Source organism: Hylobates moloch, unplaced genomic scaffold (assembly GCF_009828535.3).
Source record: "Hylobates moloch isolate HMO894 unplaced genomic scaffold, HMol_V3 SCAFFOLD_24, whole genome shotgun sequence".
NCBI classification, from domain to species: Eukaryota; Metazoa; Chordata; class Mammalia; order Primates; family Hylobatidae; genus Hylobates; species Hylobates moloch.
The window spans coordinates 25,278,574-25,288,895 of NW_026652299.1; positions in this window are offsets into that span (position 1 = coordinate 25,278,574).

The following is a 10,322-nucleotide window of genomic DNA, read 5'->3' on the forward strand; positions in this document are numbered from 1 at the left end:
TATCCCAGGGATGTCATCCCTTGGATGCTCAAAGCCCTGTGGGAACTTCTCAGGGGGCAGGTACCAGAGCCTGGGTGCATACTATTGACTATCCTCAGAGTGGCCAATTCCTGTGACCGGCAGGAGCCCGCTGGGCACTGTTTCCCGCAGATGCCCTGTCTGGCCAGCAGGGGGAGCAAGCTCACCGTGACCCAGGGCGTGGCCGGCTCAGCAGGAGCCCCCGGGAGAGGGGCCGGTGGAAGCCCAGAGAGCTAGGAGCGCCTCCTCGCTTTACTAGCCTGCTAGGGAGTGGCACCTTTGTCACCGTTAGACTTTTATCCCTCAGCCCTGGGCCCAGCCCTGCATTTTCCTCTAGAACAGTTCTTTTGGGTGCTACTCCTGCCTTGTAACTGGACAAAGAAAGTAGGAGTTGATGGCACATTATGGTTTCCAGGGACCTCTTGGGACAGCTGGGAGCGAGGCTGGGCCTCTGGGGTTCCTCGCCTGAACTCTCCAAGCCTGTGGCCTGTGGAGAGGCTCCATCCACTGAGTCATGTAAAATGGCAGATGTTGACAAATAATTATGGGCAAAGATGCCCATCACACTCATTGAACAGGGGCCATTCCAAATGTCCCTTCATACTACTACTGATAATAACTTGTAGTCCCACCGTATGATGAAATGTTATTTAGCAGTTGAAAACCCTGACGTCCAGGGATATTTAATGACATGGGATAGTGCTCACATATAATGTGGATGTTTTTCTCCATTTGTTCTTCCAGAATCGTGCTCTGCCCTGCCCCGCACCCCAGGAGGTTGGTCCCATGCTCCGCATCACCCCAACTCCCTTCCCCTCTGGCTCCAAGCTGGATTCAGCCAACAGGAGACACCAGCAGAAGACGGAAGGCTGGGAGGAGAGGCTGGGATCTGTCTCCTCAACTCTCTGCCTGTCTCAGGGCCTCCAAGACTGCAGCTTCCACTGGGCAGCCTCCCCTTGGACTCTGTGACCACCATTTTTCGCCCTTACCCCTTGATCCTAAGGGTGGATCCTAAGGGTGGTAACAGCTTCCTGCTATTGCCAACTGCTGGGTGCCTCAACATCCTTTGTTGGTTTCCTTAAACTTGTCCACATCTCTGTAAATCATCCTTTACTAAATAGCCCTTCATCTGAAGCATCAGTATGAATGCCATTCCTGCCAGGACTCTGACCAATGCACATGGTAAGTGAAAAGAGAAAAATACAGAACTTTGTATTTTAAAAAAGGCGGATACTTTATCTGTGTTATTTCACTAAACCCTCACAGCAATGCAGTGGAATGCAGCTGAAAGGAGTGTTGACACCAGATTCAAATTTAGAAAGCATTTGAAAGCATGGTCTAATAATGTCTCCATGGAAGAGGAAGAACATGCTGACAAAGGAAGTGAAGAAGGTACTCTAGACATTTATTCCATTTAGAAGCTGCCATAAGTTACTACCAGATTGTATTTTTTTAATGCATAATATTTTAACTCTTAAGAATGTGCTTCTGGGCTGGGCATGGTGTCTTACGCCTGTAATCCCAGCACTTTGGGAGGCTGAGGTGGGTGGATCACAAGGTCAGGAGATTGAGACCATCCTGGCCAACATGGTGAAACCCCGTCTCTACTAAAAATATAAAAATTAGCTGGGCGTGGTGGCGCATGGCTGTAATCCCAGCTACTTGGGAGGCTGAGGCAAAATCGCTTGAACCTAGGAGGTGGAGTTTGCAGTGAGCCAAGATTGTGCCACTGCACTCCAGACTCCGTCTCAAAAAAAAAAGAATGTGCTTCTGATAAAGAAGAAGGGGAGGAAAGGAGGAGGAGGAAGGTGGCTTGATAAAGTAGGACACATTTTCATCATTGTGCAAACATAAGAAAATAAAGTAGGCCACATGAGCTCAGATGACCTGGTTTTTCCCTAAGCCAAAAACCCAGCTTAGAATGGGAGGAGCTGACTTAATTTCTCAGAATCTCATCTCTACCACTGTGTGACCTCAGTGTTATAAATCTGTAAAATGGTTATATTAATCCATGCCTTATGGGTCATTGTGATGACTGATAGAGAGTCAACATATGGAAAGCATCTGGTTCTGTGCCCAGGTCCTGTGGGAACTCAGTATAATTTGAATTCCCCTTCCTATCCCTTCAACCACATCTGGAAGGGAAAGTTGTGGCTCTGGCTAAAACTGAAAAAAGGAGTGTGAGACAAAAGCCTCATTTGGTGACCTAGTGCCTGGCACGTATTAGTAGCTCTTTTTAAGCAGCTGACAAATGAATGAATGAATGAAAAAATGAATGTTCTGCCCAGATCTCCCCTCCCCAGGCCAGGTCCCAGGCTGACTTTTCAAAGCATCTTTATTCTCTATTCCATTGCTGTGTATGAGGTTTCCACAAACCTAGTGGCTTGTTCCAGCACACATTTATTATCTCACAGTTCCTGGGTACAGCCTAGCTGGGTCATCTGCTCAGGGACTCACAAGGCTGCAATCAAAGGATCAGCTGGGCTGCATTCTCATCTGGAGGCTGGACTGGGACTGGTCTGAGCCTGGGCACATGCTGTTGACTAGGCTCAAGGTCTCCCAAGTCTCACAGACTCATTCAGATTGTTGGCAGAATTTGTCACCTTATGGTTGTAGGACTGAAGTCCCTATTTCTTGCTGGCTGTCAGCAGGAGCCCCTCTCAGCGTCTAGAGGTTGTCCATAGTTCTTTGTTATGTGGCATTCTCACAACATGGCAGCTTACTTCCACAAAGTCAGCACATATGAGTTACTCTCTCCCTTCAGCCCCCTCAGATCCGTGTGTGTATGTGTGTGTATAAACCCCCCTTTGCCATATAATATAACTTAATCAAGGGAGTGACAGTCCATCACATTGGCCAGGCCATATTCTGTTGATGAGAACCAAGTCCCAGTTTCCTCCCACACTCAAGAATAGACGGTGTGGGTTATACAGGGTGTGACTCATTGGGGGCCATTTTAGGGTGTGTCCACTACACCTATCACCTTAGAGTCCTGTTGGGTGATGAACAAACGTATGTATTTTCCTTCTATGTTATCTACTTGCATTTTTACCATGACATTCAGGAAATAATTCCTTAACCCCTGGTAATTGTGACAATGCCAGGAATTCTGGCTATATATATATATATATATTCTCACTCTGTCACCCAGGCTGGAGTGCAGTGGCGTGATCTTGCTCAGTGCAACCTCTGCCTCCCAGGTTCAAACAATTCTCCTGCCTCAGCCTCCCAAGTAGCTGGGATTACAGCTGCACACCACCACGCCTGGCTACTTTTTGTGTTTTTTTAGTAGACATGGGGTTTCACCATGTTGGCCAGGCTGGTCTTGAACTCCTGACCTCAGGTGATCTGCCTGCCTTGGCCTCCCAAAGTGCTGGGATTACAGGCGTGAGCCATAGCACCCGGCCGAATTCTGGCAATATTTGTTGCTGGTTTCCTGTGGGGAAATGGAAGGGGTGGCCTCACCACTATGAGTCTTCACGCTTTTCAGATTCACTGCTCAGATGGCCACTCACTTGTTCACATCTGTTCACCCATTTGTCAGCATATATTTCCTTTGCTGAGTGGCTAGCACTGTGCCATAGAGGTAATGCTGCTAGTCTCTTCCTTGGTAACTGACTTTACTTCTTTTGTATTACCTCCTGGAAAAGCCAGGTTCCTTTTTTTCTTTTGTTGAGTAAAAAACATATTTTTTGCTTTGAGTCAGGTATGTGTTCACCTGCAAATTACACAAAACCCGAGAAACAGTGGGTTAAAAGTAAGAGATTTATTTTAATTACCTTACAAGAGGTCCAGGGTTAGGCACTCCAGGACTGGTGAAGCTGCTCAAAAATGTCATCATTGTCCCAGCCTTCTTCTTCTCCCAGCATCTAACGTTAGCCCTCATGGTCACAAGGGTGCTGCTGCATCACCAGGCATTGCACCCATGTTTCACACAGAAAGATGTGGGAGAGTAAAGAGACTTGCCTTTTTATTTTATTTTATTTTATATATTTATTTATTTTATTTTTGAGAAGGAGTCTCGCACTGTCACCCAAGCTGGAGTTCAGTGGCGTGATCTCGGCCCACCGCAACCTCTGCGTCACAGGTTCAAGAGATTCTCCTGCCTCAGCCTCCCGAGTAGCTGGGACTACAGGCGCCCACCACAACGCCCAGCTAATTTTTTGTATTTTTAGTAAAGACAGGGTTTCACCATGTTAGCCAGGCCGGTCTGGAACTACTGACCTCGCAATTTGCCCGCCTCGGCCTCCCAAAGTGTTGGGATTACAGGTGTGAGCCACTGTGCCGGTCCTGAGACTTGCCTTTTTATTCTGGAAGGATCACCTACCCCAAGGACTTCCATCCACATCTCATTGGCCAGAACTTGATCACATGATCATCAGTAACTCCAAGAGCACTGGGGAAGCAAATTTGTTTAGCTGGGCACATTATCAGTCTGAACAAAATCAAGGTCTGGTGGCAGGAAGACAAGGAAATGGATTTGGGTTAGGTCACCAGTGGGACCACTGTGGAGAATTAGGCCAAATCTCCATGGTTCCTCAAAGCTGAAGGTTCTGCAGTGACAGCAGTGGATTCTTTCTGGGTCCTTGTCAGCAGGCGAAGCTGACACAGAAATGTTCTTGGTTTCTTTGCCAGAAAGGTGTTATCTGAGCTTCCAGCAGCTGCTGTAAAATGGAAATAATGGCTCTTCTGCCCCACGGGCCCTGCTGTCCAGAGCTCTCTGGAAGGTGGCAAGAGGCCTCCATGGCAAGCTTGAAGGGATGAGATGCTAATGTGCAAACTATGCTTCAGGGTAGAGATGAGACAAACAAACAAAAATGCACAGAGAGAGCAGAGCGCAGGCCCTGGACCTGTCTGGTTTCACATCCGTGCCACTCGCCCCTCCCCTCCTCTGCTCTGTGTTGCATGGAGCTGCCCCTGATGACTCCATTTTGGTTGGAGATGGGGCTTGGCCAACGTGGAGCACTAGCAAGAGACAGGGAGGTGGGAGGATGGGACAAGCCAAGGTTTTCCCTCTCTTTCTACCTCGGGTAGTGTCCCTGCTGCAGCTGCGGTTCTGCCATGGCTCCAGTGCCTCTCCCAAAAGGCCTGCTGTGGTTTCTGGTTTGCCCCTGTGCTATAGCCCCTGCTCTCCAGCGACAGCACTTTCCTGGCCTTGCCCCCCAGCCCAGGGTTGTCACATCTGACACTAATCTCAGGGTTGTGTGTTTGGCTGCTTAGTCTCCCACCCACTGTGTAACCAATACTCTGCCTCAAAGTCCTTCTGTTTTCAAGACTCCAGTGGTCTTTGTCTCCTGGTTAGATCCTGACTCATACAAACCATACAAGAAATACCCAAACACCCATCTCTTAGCTTTAACAATGATTACCATTCTGCCACATTTGTTTCATCTATTTTTATTTTTGTGGAAAAAAAATCTCAGGCATCATAATGTTGCTAAATGATTTCAGCATGTATCTCTGAAAAATAAGGACATTTTCTTACATAACAGGCATATTTAGTTGTTCACACCCATGTTCACAAATTAACACACCTAACAACATGAGCAAAACTTCCTTATGGCCATCGAATATGCAATCCATATTCAAATTCCCCCAATTGTTCCAAAGATGTCTATTTTACAGTTGGTTTGTTCAAATCAAGATTTAAACAAGGTTCACACATTGCATTTGGTAGATATGTCTCCTGAGCGTCTTTTAATCTTAAGCAGTCCTCCCCACTAGACAATCACACGCAGACACACACACACACACACACAGTCGCACTGGCACACCCTGCTCATGCCCACTTCTCACAGCACCCTTTGTAAAAACTATCCTGTCAGTTTTGGTCCACAGCCCTTCTCTCACAGGGCACACACCCTCTCCTCCCTTCTCTGGACCCCTAGAGACTCCAAGTCACTGAGCCACAGCTTGGTACTGACTCTTTTATTTTTTTCTACATTTCTTTGTTTTGTTTTCCTCATAGTAGGTAAAGCCACACAGAGGCAAGAACTAAGTTTCATAATGACCTTAACATCAAAGAAAACTTAAAGGTTACCTATTCTGAGACTTGATTTTTCTTTTTTATTGTTTTACAATTTTCATAAATAATATGTCATCACTCATCTTATGGATAAAAAAACTGAGGCCCAGGGAAGCTAAGTAATTTGTCTAAGAATGCATAGCAAGTTGGCATCAGAACAGGCATCCACTTTGGGTGGATTTTCCACTGTACCATGCGTGTCTCTTTCCATTTTTCTATTGCACCCACCACTGCGTTATGACATGCAGACAAGGGTTCTCACTAAGTGCCTGTTGCCTGACAGATTGTGGCTCTGAGGTCAGTGCAGTCATGGCCATTTAGAGATGGTAACTGAAAGTTAATAACTGGTGGTTCCTGCCTAAAAATCCCACCACATACTACAATCCCTTTAAATTTTCAAGAAATATTTGATCCATTAGGGATATCAGAAGCCTTTGGTGAGCCAGACATGGTGGCTCATGCCTGTAATCCCAACACTTTGGGAGGCCAAGAGGGAAGGATCACTTGAGCCTAGGAGTCCAAGACCAGCCTGGGCAACATAGTGAGACCCTATATCTACAAAAAATAAAATGAAATAAAAATATTAGGCTGGGCACAGTGGCTCACGCCTGTAATCCCAGCACTTTGGGAGGCTGAGACGGGCGGATCACGAGGTCAGGAGATCGAGACCGTTCTGGCTGGCTAACATGGTAAAACTCCGTCTCTACTAAAATATAAAAAAATTAGCCGGGCGTAGCGGTGGGCGCCTTTAGTCCCAGCTACTCGGGAGGCTGAGGCAGGAGAATGGCATGAACCCGGGAGGCGGAGCTTGCAGTGAGCCGAGATCGCACCACTGCACTCCAGCCTGGGTGACTGAGCCAGACTCTGTCTCAAAAAAAAAAAAAAAAAAAAAATTAAAAAGGAGGTTTTGGTCATGGTTGATAGAGTCATCCAGCTAATCTTAGGGAAAGCAGACCCAAAAGAAAAATGTCAAAATGTATGCACTTGTAAACCCATAGAGATGGAGAGCAGATTTGTGGTCTCCAGGGACTGGGGAAAGGGGAAATGGGGAGTAACTGATTAATGGGTGCAGAGTTTTCTTTGGGGGTGATTAAAATGTTTTGTAACTAGATAGAAGTGGTGGTTGCACAACATTGTGAAGATACTAAATGCCACTGAATTTTGACTTTAAGATGATTGATTTTATTTGATGTGGATTTCACCCCAATAAAAATAAACTGGTTAGAATGTCCCAACTCAGCTCTGCTAGACCCAGCCACACTCCAGCCTTGCCATCCCCTCAGACTGTGTAAGCAGAAGATGAGATTCCAGGGAGAAATTCCCTGGAGTTTATAGGAGCAGTGTATTGGGCAGTATTTTGGCTCTCCCCTCCCCAGTCAAGGGAGGCACTGCAAGAGAATTCCAGATTGTGGATGCCCGTAAGAAGCACATTTGGGCATCCACAGGGCAGGATGGAGGAGTCTGCAGTGGAGCAGCTCACATGCCCAAGCCCTACCTGCGAGTTTCGTGGGGCAGCAGGTTTCCTGGCCTGTCTACCGGCATTGCCCCCAGGAGCCCACCCCGGGCAGAGGGACTCCAACTGTCAGAGGGAGAGGCTGAGGGAGGGACCCAAAGTCATCCCCCTTGGGAGATGGCACTTGGACACCTGCCATCTTTTTTTTTTTGAGACAGAGTCTTGCTGTGTCTCCCAGGCTGGAGTGCAGTGGCGTGATCTCGGCTCACTGCAAGCTCCGCCTCCTGGGTTCACGCCATTCTCTTGCCTCAGCCTCCCGAGTAGCTGAGACTACAGGTGCCCACCACCACCCCCAGCTAATTTTTTTGTATTCTTAGTAGAGACGGGGTTTCACGGTGTTAGCCAGGATGGTCTCGATCTCCTGACCTCGTGATCCCCCCGCTTCCGCCTCCCAAAGTGCTGGGGTTACAGGCGTGAGCCACCACGCCCGGCCCGACACCTGCCATCTTGAGAACAGCAGTAGAGAACCCACAAAACCTGCAAAGAAGAGACTACAATCAAATGCCCAGTGAAGCAAAAAGATTATCTTCCCCATTGCACTCCTTCCTCTTCCCCAAGTCCCCAAGCACGGGAAGAGAGAGGGATCAAAAGAGGGAGGAGAGGGATGAAGACTGACCACCCCACCCTCACGACAGGTGCCTGGCTCGAGGCAGACTGGTCTGAGGGAAGCACAGGCAGTGGATATAATATCAGATTCAAGATTCGAGGCTTTGAAAAGAAAGTGGACTGGACCGTAGGGGTTTTTTAATACCTAAAAACAACCAAAACGCTATGGAATTATGAAAAGGAGATTTGGTATAAATCTCTAAAAAGATCTTGAGAAAAAATAGAATCATTTCATGTTTGTGCCCCATGGAGTTCAAATAGTTAAGTAAGTTGTTTAATCTCTATTTTCTCATCTGTAAAATGAGGCTAATAATGCCTTCTTGCTGGGTATTGGGAATTTCAGTGCAGTAATATTCACAAAGCCCCTGGCACATAGGCAGTCAATAAAACGAGGAATAGAACTGCAGCCTTCAGAAAGCAGAAAACACTTCAGGGCAGAACACGCAAGTCCTGGGGGGCTGACACTCCCAAACAAAGGCTCCGTTTTTCACATCGCCTGGGGCTTGAAATGCTGATAGGCTTCTCCCCTCTGAGGCCGTCTTCCTTCCCTAACTAAAAACCACCTTTGTCATTGCCCAAGAAGACCAAGTATGACTCAAGCCGTACTGAACACAGCAAGACCTGGGACACCCAAGGAAGCTCGACAAGGCGCTGGGGAAAAGCAAACTGAGGACTCTTGGCAGTTACCTGATGACTCCAGGCCTTTCCAGAAGTCACCAGAACAGGCTCCCTGAGATGACGGTGCTGGGGTGGGGAAGGAGCAAGTTACACCAGATGACCTGGAACACAAATACCCTGTTAGCCTGGCACCCACTGGCAGCTGTCACTGGACCCCTGATGGGAGAGTTTCTCCCAAAAGTTATGGGCTGGCAGCTCTGGCAGCAGAATTTCCATGTACATGGTCCTGAGGACCGAGACAGGTCCAGAGCCTGGGGGTTGAGAACAAGAAAAAGGTGGAGCAGCCGTGCTCCAGGGCAGCAAAGAGACCTGGATTTGTCTGAGGCGCTGGAGCTAAGGCACCCCTTGATGCGGCTTCCTAGATATGTGATGTGGCCTGGGGCTGGGGCTTTGGCCTGTTTCTTTATCTGTAAAAATGGAGATAGCACCTCACTTTGATAGGTGGATTGTTGCTCTCAATTCTGTACTCTCTTCTGCCGCTTGGTAGTGCGGTGCCCAACAGCAGCAGAGTATATTTCACCCCCATGGGCACTGGGGCTTGGTGATTGTGATGTGTTGACTTGTGTCCCCTCTAATTTATATGTTGAAGCCTGAACCCCCAGTATCTCAAAATGGGGCTGTATTTGGAGGTAAGGCCTTTAAGGATGATTAAGTTAAAATGAGGTCATTTGAGTGGACCCTAATCCAATGTGACTGGTGTCCTCATAAGAGGAAATTTGGATACACAGAGACACCAGGGATGCATGGGCTCAGAGAAAAGGCCACATGAAGGCACAGCAAGAAGGCGGCATCCACAAGCCAAGAAGAGGGGCCTCAGGAGAAACCAACCCTGCCAACACCTTGACCTTCGACTTCCAACCCCCACAACTGTGAGAAAGAAATGTCTATTGCTTAAGCCACCCAGTCCATGGTACTTTGTTAGGGCAGCCTGACACTGAAAGTTGGTCTGCTTTTTATTACCAGCATGCATGCACCAGCAATTCTAAACAATGCCAGTGACAAAATGTTCCTTCCTGCAGCCTGGACTGCTCCCACCACTCCCATCCTTAGAACCTCACTGACTGGCATGACTCTTGTTAAGACTGTAATAAAAAGATTATTATTGGTATCAGCGAGAAAGCAAGGGTTAGCTTGTTGAGCAGGGGGTAAATCTCATAAGGATATGCGCATTAAGTCAGCATTTACATAGTCTAAGAACACACAAAACAATGCTATATATTATGTAGGTACATACACACATAAAGCATGAAGATTTGCCTGGAAATATTAGATACCAAACTTATGATAATGGTTTTCTTTTTTTTGAGACAGAGTTTCGTTCTTGTTGCCCAGGCTGGAGTGCAATGGCGCAATCTCAGCTCACCGCAACCTCTGCCTCCTTGGTTCAAGTGATTCTCCTGCCTCAGCCTCCTGAGTAGCTGGGATTACAGGCATGTGCCACCACGCCCGACTAATTTTGTATTTTTAGTAGAGACAGGGTTT